Genomic DNA, 12,950 nt, shown 5'->3' on the forward strand with positions numbered 1-12,950 from the left:
CCCTGCTGCTTCGTGAAGGAGACGAACAGAAAGAGCTAGAGTCGGTCGACGGGAACTTTGACTTGGACGCCCTCCTGGAGTGGGCCTCGAGCAGGGAGCTCAGTCCGCTGAGCTACACACTCCCTCCTATCCAGCACCAGCTTCCGGAGCTCTGCAGTGTGGCTAGCTCCGCTGTGTCTGCGCCTCCTTCCCCTCCTAGCTGTGCCTTGGATTGGCTCCCACAGAGTCAGTGCACCATCCCCACAGAGGAGGACCTGGTGGCTGACTATGACTGGGACGCCTTCCTTGATCCAGCCTTGAGTGAGGAGCTGAGCCAGGACAGCGGGGAGCCACTTAGCCCCACCCCCACAGAGGAGGATCAGGTGGAGGACTTTGACTGGAAGTCCTTCCTTGATTCTGCCTTTGGTGGGGAGCTGAGTCTGGACTGAGGGGAGCTGCTGAGCCCCATCTCCTAAGAGGAGGACCAGCCGTGAACATCAGGGAGGATTCCCTGTTTGGTTATGGAGGTCCCCCCAAGATGACCATGGTTAGTTGAGTTGAGGCTTGCTGGAGTTTCCTCTCTGATGTCCTGAGAGCATGTATGGTCTGAGATCAGCGTGTCGAGATAGGATCATGTTGTTGGACACCAGGGCTTGTCCACACACCGGTGGGCCTGTGCACCCTGCCTCTGGGGCCCACTGCTGCTACATTCAATTAAAGTTTATTTTATTTTAACTTAAACAAGCAAGAAATCACCTTCCACCATACACACATACAATACACCTGTACCTCTGTCTGTCTGTCAGTCATGGACCACACAGCAGGTTCCCCGGACTGAAGGTGGAGGTCCCCCCAGTCGAAGTTGGTCAGTCGAGCCTCGCTCCTGATCGCTCCTGGTGCGTGTGGATGCGCTTCCAGAAAGGGACGACGACTGTAGGCATGCATACGCTGTACTGTGGCTGCCAGGAAACACTAGGAAATGTGTTTGAAATAACCTGAGGTAAGAACATTTACGTTTGTCTGTTACTTTATATGGTTTAGATTTTAACATCAAGTAGTAATAGTCATTTTAGGAATAGTTGTTCAGAAGACAAAGGGCGAAAATGCAACAAAAAAACTACCTGTCTGTCTGTCTTTTATGGACCGTGTAGGAGTTTCCCCGGACTGGAGGCGGAGGTCCCCCCAGTCGAAGTTGGTCAGTCGAGCCAGGCTCCTGATCGCTCCTGGTGCGTGTGGATGCGCTTCCAGAAAGGGGGACGACTGTAGGCATGCATACGCTGTACTGTGGCTGCCAGCAAACACTAGGAAATGTGTTTGAAATGACCTGAGGTAAGAACATTTACGTTTGTCTGTTACTTTATATGGTTTAGATTTTAACATCAAGTAGTAATAGTCATTTTAGGAATAGTTGTTCAGAAGACAAAGGGCGAAAATGCAACGAAAAAACTACCTGTCTGTCTGTCTTTTATGGACCGTGTAGGAGTTTCCCCGGACTGGAGGCGGAGGTCCCCCCAGTCGAAGTTGGTCAGTCGAGCCAGGCTCCTGATCGCTCCTGGTGCGTGTGGATGCGCTTCCAGAAAGGTGGACGACTGTAGGCATGCATACGCTGTACTGTGGCTGCCAGCAAACACTAGGAAATGTGTTTGAAACGACCTGAGGTAAGAACATTTACTACTTGTTGTTAAACTCTAAACCAGTAACAGACAAAACTAAGTCATTTTAGGAATAGTTGTTAAGAAGTCAAAGGGTGAAAATGCAACAAAAAAACTACCTGTCTGTCTTTTATGGACCGTGTAGGAGTTTCCCCGGACTGGAAGCGGAGGTCCCCCCAGTCGAAGTTGGTCAGTCGAGCCTCGCTCCTGATCGCTCCTGGTGCGTGTGGATGCGCTTCCAGAAAGGGACGACGACGACTGTAGGCATGCATAGGCTGTACTGTGGCTGCCAGAAGACACAGTTTGTTTGAAATAACCTGAGGTAAGCTCATTTATTTTCGTCTGTTACTTTATATGGTTTAGAGTTTAACATCAAGTAGTAATAGTCATTTTAGGAATAGTTGTTGAAATGTAAAAGAAAAAAACAAAAAAAGCTAAAAATATATAAATCAATCAATATCTGTCTACTATCTATACTGTATATCTTGTGTGTGTGTGTGTGTGTGTGTGTGTGGAGACACACAATCTAAACACTTTGGGGCGTCTGGGTGTGGTAGAGGCAAAACACTCCCCCACCACCGCAGATACCTGGGTTCAATACCCAGCAGCAGAGGCGGTGCATCCAGCTTGGCTGGGCGCTTCAACAAACACAATTGGCCGTGTTTACGGGTGGGAAGCTGGTGAGGATCAAGTGATCATGTCCTTTTTGCTGCGCTGCAGGATGTACATCAAGATTATTATAGTTCTGAATACTTCATTAGTTTGTATTTCGTTTTGACTTCGTATTTTCTATTTCAATTTAGTTGTAATAAGTTTTTAAAGTGAGTTCACTAGTTAATTTTTTGAAAAAGCTGACTGGATAGTGGATAATGCTGCCTTGTTGACGATTAGCCGCCTTTGCTAATCGTCCTTACTGAGGTGGAGAAGCTCAGGGGACGACTGTAGATATAGGCCGTTACATTGCCGCTCGCTAGCGAGCCTGGCTTTTTACCCGACTGATAACATATATGCGCCTACAACCCCAGAAATCCTGGGTTCGCCGAGTCCCGGCCGGGAGTTAGGTTTTAGTTTTTTATTGTAGTATGGGGTATTTGTCAGGGGTGAGTTATTAAAAGGTTCTAGTTTCGTTTTTTCGCTAATTTCATTTACCTATAATAACCTTGATGCACATAGTTTATACCTCCAAAGGTGAGGGGAGGTGGCAGCAACAGGGACTGCAGGACACTTGGGGATAATTGGGAATTGGCAATGACTAAATCGGGTTCTCCTCCCATGGATTGTCACCTTGCCGGTGGTGGAGGAGCTTGAGTTATCCCAGTGACCCAGAGAGCTAAGCCGGCTGGAGTCACGGCTTCTGGCTGGACCAACCATGCCGGACAGCTCACAAGGGTAGGGATCAGACTAAGGACAATCCCTAGTCCTCCATATTGGGGGTTGGGCATGAGGTTAACAACTTCATCCCTTAAAACTATCATGTTACAGAATTCATCACAAAATCAATGCACTCTGAAACCATCAAAGTCGTTGAATGTAAGAACTATTACTTAAACTGTCATGCGTCTCATTATGCCAATGCTTCGTTAGTTTTGTTTCTGATCTATTCAGAACAGAGCTCTGCTGTGAAGGTAACAGGTGTGTGAGCTATGAGCCACTGTCATCAAAGCAGCTTGCAGAGGTGCTTGCAATGAAGGTCAGTTTTGTTTATTTCTGTATTTCCGACTACATGCATTCTTGCTTGCTTTTCTCTGTATAACATTTGACATGAAATGCTGTACTGTATATCGTTGCTGTCGGGCAGAAACCTTACCATATTGTATCGACACGTGTTAGGCATGCTGTTGCCTTACTTAAAATAAAATGTTGATTTTCTTCTTTTTTTTCCATTAAAGACGGAGTGCCTTGGAATTCTGCAGTCCACTCCATACCACTTGGGAGTCAAGCAGTACTTCTTGGATTTCTTTTGTCATACACTCTACTATGGCGTTCACATGAAGATGCTTCGTCGGTTTCTACAGAAGGAATCACTGCACTGAGGGAGGAAGAGCAGCAGAAGAGTCAGATGATGGAGACTACTGAGGGTCTGAACAGAGACTTCATCAACCCTTTCAAACACAGTTAGAACCATAGAGGAGGAGCTGAGAGTGAGACCTGGACATATCTCAAGCTTTCATCCAACCTCAACAATAAATACACAAAACATTTGTTTTTCTTTTTTTTGCAGTAGAAGGCCCAATGTAGGGTAGATTGTGTTGCATTGTTTTTACCCTTTGCCTCCCCGGCCCCCCGCCCCCCACACACACACACACACTCACTCACACACTCATGTCCTCGCCTCTCCATCCATCTATCCACTTAACCATACTCTTTCCTTCCTCTCTGTCTGTTGTGTTCCAATCTCCAGGCTCCTGAGCCTCTCAGTTCTCTCAAGGTCGATGGCTGAAAGAGCAGCGCTAAGATCTCATCTGGATGGAGAGATCCCAAACCTACACCTGCCAGACAGAGGTCAGCATCATCATCATCATCACGCACTAACTAACACACTGGGTACATTCTGTAGTATCCTACTAGCAGGCAGAGGTCATCATCACACACGTGTTACTCAGCTGTCATGTTAGCCAGTTGTGTAATTAGTGTTGGTCTCATTCACTGTGTAGTGATTTATGAGGGGCACGGTGGCACAGTCGGTAGTGCTGTCGCCTCACAGTTAGAAGGTCCTGGGTTCGATTCCCGCAGGGGACGCTGTGGGCGCTGGGGGTGTGTTCTCTCCTCCGCGTCATCAGTGCCCATACCCTAGGTGGGGTTGGCGAAAGGGCCTTTCTGTGTGGAGTTTGCATGTTCTCCCCGTGTCTCCTAGGGTGGGTACCCTCACAAAAACATGCAGTAATCCTGGTCACTATACTGCCTCCCCCTGGCCAGCCGGGGCGCCTGATGGAGGGGAAGGGAACTGGTTGGAATAACGTGTTCCTTCCACGCGCTACGTCCAACCAGGGAAACTCCCCCCTGTCAGGTGACAAGAAGGTCAGTTGGCTCTCATGCATTGAAGGAGGCATGAGCTCGGCCCTGGCCTCCCTAGGTCGGCAGAGGAAGGTAGTGCCCAGGATTACATAGACAATTGGCACTGGGTGTAAAAAATAGGGTTACAAAATCGTGGGATAAAAAAAAAAAAAAAGTGTAGTGATTTATGGCCGTTTTCACCATAGAACGTGTCAGGAGAACGCTTCATTCATTCATCTTTGGCCAGTATGGTTGTACAAGGTACCTCTGTGGTCAGAATATAAACGGTCTATGCCGTTTTAATATTATGCTTTATAAGATATTATTTTATGGGGTGATGTGTGATTTGCATTTGTGAGTCCTAATTTGTATTTTGTGTTAAACCCAGGGTACAGTAATGTAAAAGAAGACTAAATGGGTTTAGGTTGTTTTTGCCTGTCTGTGAGACGTCGTTCTGCATTCATTCATCTCACATCACTTTTCTGTGTGACACTCTTCTGTTTAAAGTGGACATAGTGAGGAAAGAGGACTGCTCATCATGCCTGTAGAGAACTGACTGCTCATCGTGCCTGTGGAGAACTGACTGCTCATCATGCCTGTAGAGAACTGACTGCTCATCATGCCTGTAGAGAACTGACTGCTCATCATGCCTGTAGAGAACTGACTGCTCATCGTGCCTGTAGAGAACTGACTGCTCATCATGCCTGTGGAGAACTGACTGCTCATCATGCCTGTAGAGAACTGACTGCTCATCGTGCCTGTGGAGAACTGACTGCTCACCGTGCCTCTGTTCACTGCTGCTCCTACTGCATACTTGGACAACATTGGTATTTCCATTCTCTCCATTTCTTTTTCTATATTCGTATGTTTTGGACTGAGGACAATTATAAAGGGGCCCTTTTGGATACTCAACGAGAGATTTTGTTTTGTTTTAGTTGAGTACTGTTCAGTCTTAATATCTCAGAAAGGACTTATTTTCTTTTTTTGGTTCAAAGGGCAATAGGCTACATTTCAGGTTTGACTGATCTTAGAACTGTGTACATTCTATATGCCCTGCTAAGCATAAGTACCGCATACATAGTGAAACTGAGAAACATGACCATAGAATTGATCTCCCGTCTCCCTAGAGTTCCCGGCTCCCAAGTACTCTTGGACCAGAGAATTGGACAGGATATTGTTTAGCAACGAGTGTCATTTTTGTTAATTAGAAATCCTAGTTGTGACCTGTGACCTTTAAGCCATATGTAATTTGTTGTACGACAGATTGTAAAAAAATATCCATTCCACAGGGTCACAACATGTCTAGTTGCGGCGCGTTGTGACCCTGTACACTATCAGCTATTGTAGCTATTTTGGAACATTTTTTAAAAGGTTTGCCTACAATGATATGCCCAAAATAGGGAGGCCATGTTGAAGGTGTTAGAATACAATATATTGACCATGTCTAACAAAAACAAACTTTTCAGTATTGCTTGTATTGCCTCTAAAACTATTGGCCTTCCCACAACCACACTTTCTGATATGAACGATAAAGCCATCACACGTTTAGCACTCGCAATAGAAAATTATACTGACAATGACCCTCAATCGTCACTTAACACTCATGCCATCCGGACGAGGATGCAGAACTTTGAAATGGCAATAAGTTGGTTATAGTCACCGGCTTCGAATGCTATCAATGCATTGAATGGGAGATTATCACGTTTTATCAGACCTGGAGTTTTGTCCATTCAGCCATTGCTGCAATAAACAACACTGATATGTTGGTTAGTGTATCCTGGGGACTTCATGTATTGTCATGGTGTTATGATGTTTTGTGTTATATTATGTATTTTCTGTGCAACAGACTGTGAAGCTGAATATCCCTGTGGGACAATAAACACTATTATTAACCAATAAGTAGTTCATGTTTGCCTTCTATTGATGATGTTATACCAGGAGCATTTGATCATTATTCATGTTACATTATTACAAGCAGAGTATTAGTACTCTTTATGGGTCAAACTATTCCTGCCTTCCAGACATTTTTGTTGTATATTAAAGGTTAAAACAAGTGTTAAATTGCTCAATAGTCTAATAGTAATCATTGCTATAGATAGATGTTTCAGTAATAGGGGTATCCTTGTCTCTCCAGCTCTTTAGTAAACAGAAAATACATTTTCAGGTCAGGATATCAATTTCATCCAATCAGGAGAGAGAACTCATACAGGATAAACTAGTGTAATTGTAAGTGATGAAATAAATAAATGAGCAGACAAATTGGAACTGTAACACCATCTGCAATCTTTTGGGAGAGATTTGGTGTAAGTCATAGGCTTATTCAAATTGTTAATAACCTGTATTATTGTATATGAGCTGTTTGAACTTTTAAGATGTGTGTCAATGATTGATTCCCAAAAGTAAGGAACAAAGTGTGTCCCTTATCAGATCAATAAGGGACACTAAATAAGGGACACTTCTGTATTTCATTAGGTGCTGTTCTTCTCTGGCTGACTTGTCAGTCTGAACTGAGCTCAGTTGAGTTTTTGACCTTCATAAAACTAACGACAAGCGCCATCTTGTGGCGAAAGCAGGAATAGCCTTTAATACTGCTCATGAACTGCACGGACGTCGGACACACAGAAACGATTGATGATTTAACGTTACAACCACGTTAATTATGATTCAATAGGCTTATTACAGACAGACAAACTGCACAGCGGCAGACAGCCTTGCAAAGACAAACGACAGCCTACTATAACCAGTCCTGCTCCTTGCATTTGCACAACGGCAGCATTACAAGAAAAAACAGAAACACAGGTCCTGCGTAAATTACGCATTTTACGCAGCAGCATAATGCACACATTAAATGAACAGTGGCTAACTTAACCAAGCTTACAGGACAGGTACTCTGGTAGTACAGACTGTACTGTGTACAGTACAAAAATATGCAATGGAGAGGCAGAGATCAGGGGGGGAGAGAGAGAGAGACAGGCAGGAGATGCTGTCGGTTTACAGGTAACTGGATAAGTAAATGCACAGCAGCATTGCTCCAAAGAAAAAAACTATTATGCAGGCACAGACATGAGCTGCACAGCATAAAATAAAGCCATCTTACCTGAAGCCTTGCGTTCTGGTGAGAAAGTTTTAACATGGCGTGTATGTCCAATGTGTCCAGCAGGATGGCACAGTGCGCATGCATCACATGCGAACGAACAGCCACTGTTGTCATGCAACAATCCAAAGGTTGGCACGGAGAACTTTGAGAGAACATTTCAACGAAGCTGGTTTGAGAAATGGCAGTGGTTGCAATGCATTGAAGAAACGGAACAGACTGTGTGTGCTTTGCGTCATTTGCAACAAAGCAGTGACCAAGGGATTCCCCTGAAATTCCTGAAATCAAATGCAAATGAGATTTCCGGAGGGGGGGGGGGGATGGTTTACCAGGCTGGACCTGAGAGGCTGTCTGTGCACCCCATGGTGCACAGTTACAATCACTGCGCATTCCGAACTTTGAGTGACCCGGGCCGGTGTGATTACTAAAAACAACACACACACACACACACACACACACACACACACACACACACACACACACACACACACACACACACACACACACACACACACACACACACACACACACACACACACACACACACACACACACACACACACACACAATTCAATTCAATTCAATTTTCAATTCAAAGGGCTTTATTGGCATGAGAAAACATACGTTTACATTGCCAAAGCAGAAAGCATAACAACCCAAACCAGCTTCCATCTGTTTTATCCACAGGGAACAATGTTGTATTCTAATGTATAAGCAAATACCTAACTCTATGGCAAATACACGTAAATATTTTAATGGCTTGAATTTATCTAGTCAATAACCCCCTCTCAACTATTTTTAAATGGCTAATAATCGTTACGTGGTTCCTATTAGAATAAAATAAATAATGGGCTGGAACAAAGATCTTAAATAATCTTTGTTTCCGTCCGGACTCAATACCAGTGGCCAGCGTTGCCATGTCGGCTTATTATAAGCGACTTTGACTTTTTCTGTAAAGTTGCTTGAAAATGCTTGCAGTTACGGGTTGTGTTTTTTGGGGCTTGTTTCTAAAGTGTACATGCTTATTTAGGCTTGTTTAAAAAAATAAAAATAATATTTAAACCAGTGGTTCTCAAATATTTTAATAAAAATGTTTTGTGCCGAGGGGAGCATTTGTGTTGTTAGAATGTTTTAAAAATGAATATTCAAAAATATTCCCCATTTTATTGCAAGAGTTTTTGAAAATAACATATCTACAAGCTCACGATTCGACGCGTTGTGAGCTTGTAGATCGGCTATTTTCAAATAGCCGATTAAAAAGCGCTCATGTGACCTAAGTTGCTTCTTTTGGGCTTGTTTTCCTAGACCCAGTTGCTTATTTCTCTCCCAAAACCTGGCAACACTGCTGGAAGCACCGCCATATTGAATGTTTACCCTGCCATGCTGGGTTGTAGGCTGAGTTAAATACCGTTATGTTAACATTAGCGATCAAAACCTTACATGTAAAGTAGCTCTTTGATTCCTTACATCCAGCTCCATAAAGTCTGTAACATTTTAGGTGATAAAAGGCGGATTATTAATCATTAGTTAGTTTAATAGCTCTCTAGTTTTGCTGTCCAGGCACCATGAAAATCAAACGACAAAAGCAAGCCAAGAAGAACATAAGCTTCTACAAATACAACTTTAACTTCAGGCAACCCTTTCAGATCCTCATCGACGGGACCTTCTGCCAAGCGGCTCTGAAGAACAAGATCCAGATCAAGGAGCAGCTGCCCAAGTACCTGATGGGAGAGGTGACACTCTGCACCACCAAGTGAGTATATAATATTATGTGTAAATACCTGATGGGAGAGGTGACACTCTGCACCACCAAGTGAGTATATAATAGCTCTGGTCTGTCTAGGCTATGGACCAGGATAGACAATTGAGATTGGAAGTGATGACACAAAGAAATGACCACACAAAATTGAAACTGGAACGCTAAAATTGAAGCTGATAACTGAAAACAAAACATTTTCACAAAAAACACTTAATAGGCTCTATGCACAGCAGCCACATTGGAAAGAAAGTGGACCTCTTCCTCACTTCCTTCACAGGTGTTTCCAATGATACTAATGAAGGCTCTGTTCCTTTTAGTGTAGCACAGTGGTTCTCAGACTTTTTAGTTTCAAGGACCCCATAACTCTGAGAATGTACAAATTACGGGTCCATTTGGTTCCATTTGTACACTACGGGTCCATTTGGTTCCATTTGTACACTCTCAGTTACACACCTGTAAGGGGCCATTTGGAATCCCCTCAAGGAACCATACTGTAAGGGTCCCTGGACCCCACTTTGAGACCCACTGGTGTAGCAGAGTGTCTCCAGTGAGCCAACATGCACAATATCAGCACCCTGACTCTGGTTGACCAGAATGGAACAGAGCCTTAATAGTATCATTCATTGGCAACACCTGTGAAGGAAGTATGGAAGAGGCCCAATTTCTTTCCTATATGGCTGCTGTGCATAGAGCCTATAGTTATCTTAAAGTGTATCAATTAAACTCATGTCATTGTCATTGTAGCATAATTGTTTCAATCTCTCATGCACTACAGTTGTGCACTGAAGGAACTGGAGACTCTGGGAAAGGAACTGTACGGAGCCAAAATGATCCTCCAGAGGTTTCAGGTCAGGAACTGTCGTCACCTCAAGGTTCCCGTTCCTGCCTCGCAGTGCCTGCTCTCCATGTTAGAAGACACAAACCCACACCACTACTTTGTTGCTACACAGGTTTGTATAATTTCACAATTAATTTAAGGTTTATTCTCTTTAGCACTTGTATAAGAGGATATGAAGAACTTTCAGGCTTTGTATGTACCTTTAAAATAATCGAATATAACATCTTCTCTTCAGGGAATACAAAAAATTCTGTCTTACTTTCGGGACTGAAATTAGGCGGCATTAGAGTACTACGTTTGTTTTTAGGCATTTAGCCTATGTACTTATACACACCAAACAGTGATGTAAAACAAGTACAGCAGCAGAATAACCTTCTGTTCCTACAGTAGCTTGCTGAAATGTACAATGAGCATCAGAGCTGTAGTACCCACTATCCAGACAAAGTTGACAAAAATTGAATTGAAAAATTGAATTGAATGACATTTTTAGCCACACACTTCTTCTTCTCATGCCTTAGTTTAACCCATTAAGACCTGAGGCCGATTCTACAAATGTCTTCTAAATCCTAACAGTTTTTCAGAACGTATGTTGCAATATCAGTGGTGCTCCAACTTTTTCAAAATTATAATTCCAAAATGATATGTATTTGGCCGCTGACCCTCATCTCAAAATATTTTGTTCCAGGGACCCCCAGAAGCAAAGATTTGAGTTAAAAATGTTCGCTTCATATATAAAAAAATATATATTTGGGCCAATTTTCTCAATTTTTTAAATAGAGGCTATGAGCGTGACATCATCGTACCCGGATGTTATGCAGGAATGCCTACTGAGTGGGAAAAAAAACGTCCAATCTGATTGTATTAAACAACGTTAAACACACCAACATGGCAGCTGTACGGAAAGCTTGAATCATCCTGTTTCTATCTGCAAAGTTTTTGTTTCATAAAAATCCACGTAGGTCACATAGACATGTTATGAGCTACTTTCTGTCAATAAATTCCGTGCAGGTGATTCTTTTTCTAAGTGTCAAGAGTTTGGAAGCGCTCGTTTTCAATAGCGCAATGTCCTGCTGCCTCCTGCATTATGTGCAATTTAGAAACAGGTGGTACGCAGGACCGTTGAGTGATTTCCAACGAGCGCTTCCAACGCTCCATACTGCTCAATGTTTTCAGTCTGGATGAGGGTGGGCGTGTCCCGGTGGAAAAGTGATGCATGTGCATACTCTATAGCCAAAGTATATAAAATGATTGTGATGCTATATTAACTACTTTTGCTGGGGACCGTGTGTGTGTGTGTGTGTGTGTGTGTGTGTGTGTGTGTGTGTGTGTGTGTGTCACAATAAGCCTAAACAGGCTGGTGAGGAAGGCTGGCTCTGTCGTTGGGGCCACACAAGACGGGGTGGTGAAGGTGCGTGTACAGAGGAAGCTGGAGGCCATGGGGCCAACCACTCCCACACCATCCACATGGAGATTGAAGAGCGAGTGAGCGATAGGAAGGACTTATTCCTCTACCAGCCTGAGGCTGGAGGAGCTTCGTCAGTCCTTTGTGCCGTTTGCTATGAGAACGATTATATATAATGAGGTACGCAAAGGGCAACGGTATCTGACTCTGTTACTTTGTTGCATTGTTGTGTGACTATTGTAACATCCAATCTGTCACCTGTAACGTTACCTGTGGTCTGTGCTGATGTCATAACTATAGGCTTACCATGCTACTCTTTTTCACATTCTGCATCAGGCAGGAGGATTGTATATAGAGTGTATACGTCTGTATACTTATATACTGTATTTATTGACGGTGTCACTTGTTCTGCACCAGACAGGATGAATGTATAGGGTGTATACATCAGTATACTTTATTCATATTTGTCTGACGGTGTCTTTATTGGGATGTTATTCGTCTGTACCTATTGTACTTCTTTGCCCTGTATCTGTAACTTTTACTGCTGCGCTGTCTCTGGTGCCTGAATTTCTTCCACAAGATCAATATTTATCTACATCATGGCAAAAACATTATTCGTGGTGCTGCGTTCACATGGGCAGATACAAAGATACATGCTACCATTAATTTCCAATGGAAGCCAGCGACATGAAGATACAAAGCAACATCCGACGTTTGCAGCTGCTACAAAAGATACAAAGATACAAAGATACAAATTGAAGTTGAGCTGGGTTCAACTTCCAGATACAAAGATACAAAACTACAACTGTAGCTCCGATGACGCAGGGAAGAGATGACGTAAACGACAGTGTTGAACAACACGGATACAGAGCGACAAATATGCTGTGTGACTTTGTATCTGCCCGTGTGAATCTGTGTCGTTCAGTGTGACAGGATAAAGGACAGCCTTCTTCAAGCTGATGCACAGTCGTGCATCAGTGTCGTAGGCTATGAGTTCTGCCGATTTTGTGCCATGTGCCATGGTCGTTAAGTGTGCTTCTACCATAACCAGACAAACTACTGCAACAATTATTTTACATGTTTCATGTTTTAAAGCTCAGGAATCAAACACTACAGTATCTGCTAGTCTAAGTGTACACAGTTTTGTGTAAAAAATATCTGGAGATATTTCCACTGCCCTTTGGAGAATCATCAATCCAAGTCTGAGTCTAAATCTTCCTCCATTTATTTGT

At 43.4% G+C, this 12,950-nt stretch overlaps 1 protein-coding gene across 1 annotated transcript in view; it reads left to right on the plus strand.

Annotated features, from left to right (window-relative positions):
* The window catches only part of LOC308094614 (protein misato homolog 1-like), a 76,356-nt gene that overhangs the window by 57,404 nt on the left and 6,002 nt on the right, over positions 1–12,950 (plus strand).

The sequence above is a fragment of the Gymnoscopelus braueri genome (assembly GCF_963280865.1).
Source record: "Gymnoscopelus braueri genome assembly, chromosome: 11".
NCBI classification, from domain to species: Eukaryota; Metazoa; Chordata; class Actinopteri; order Myctophiformes; family Myctophidae; genus Gymnoscopelus; species Gymnoscopelus braueri.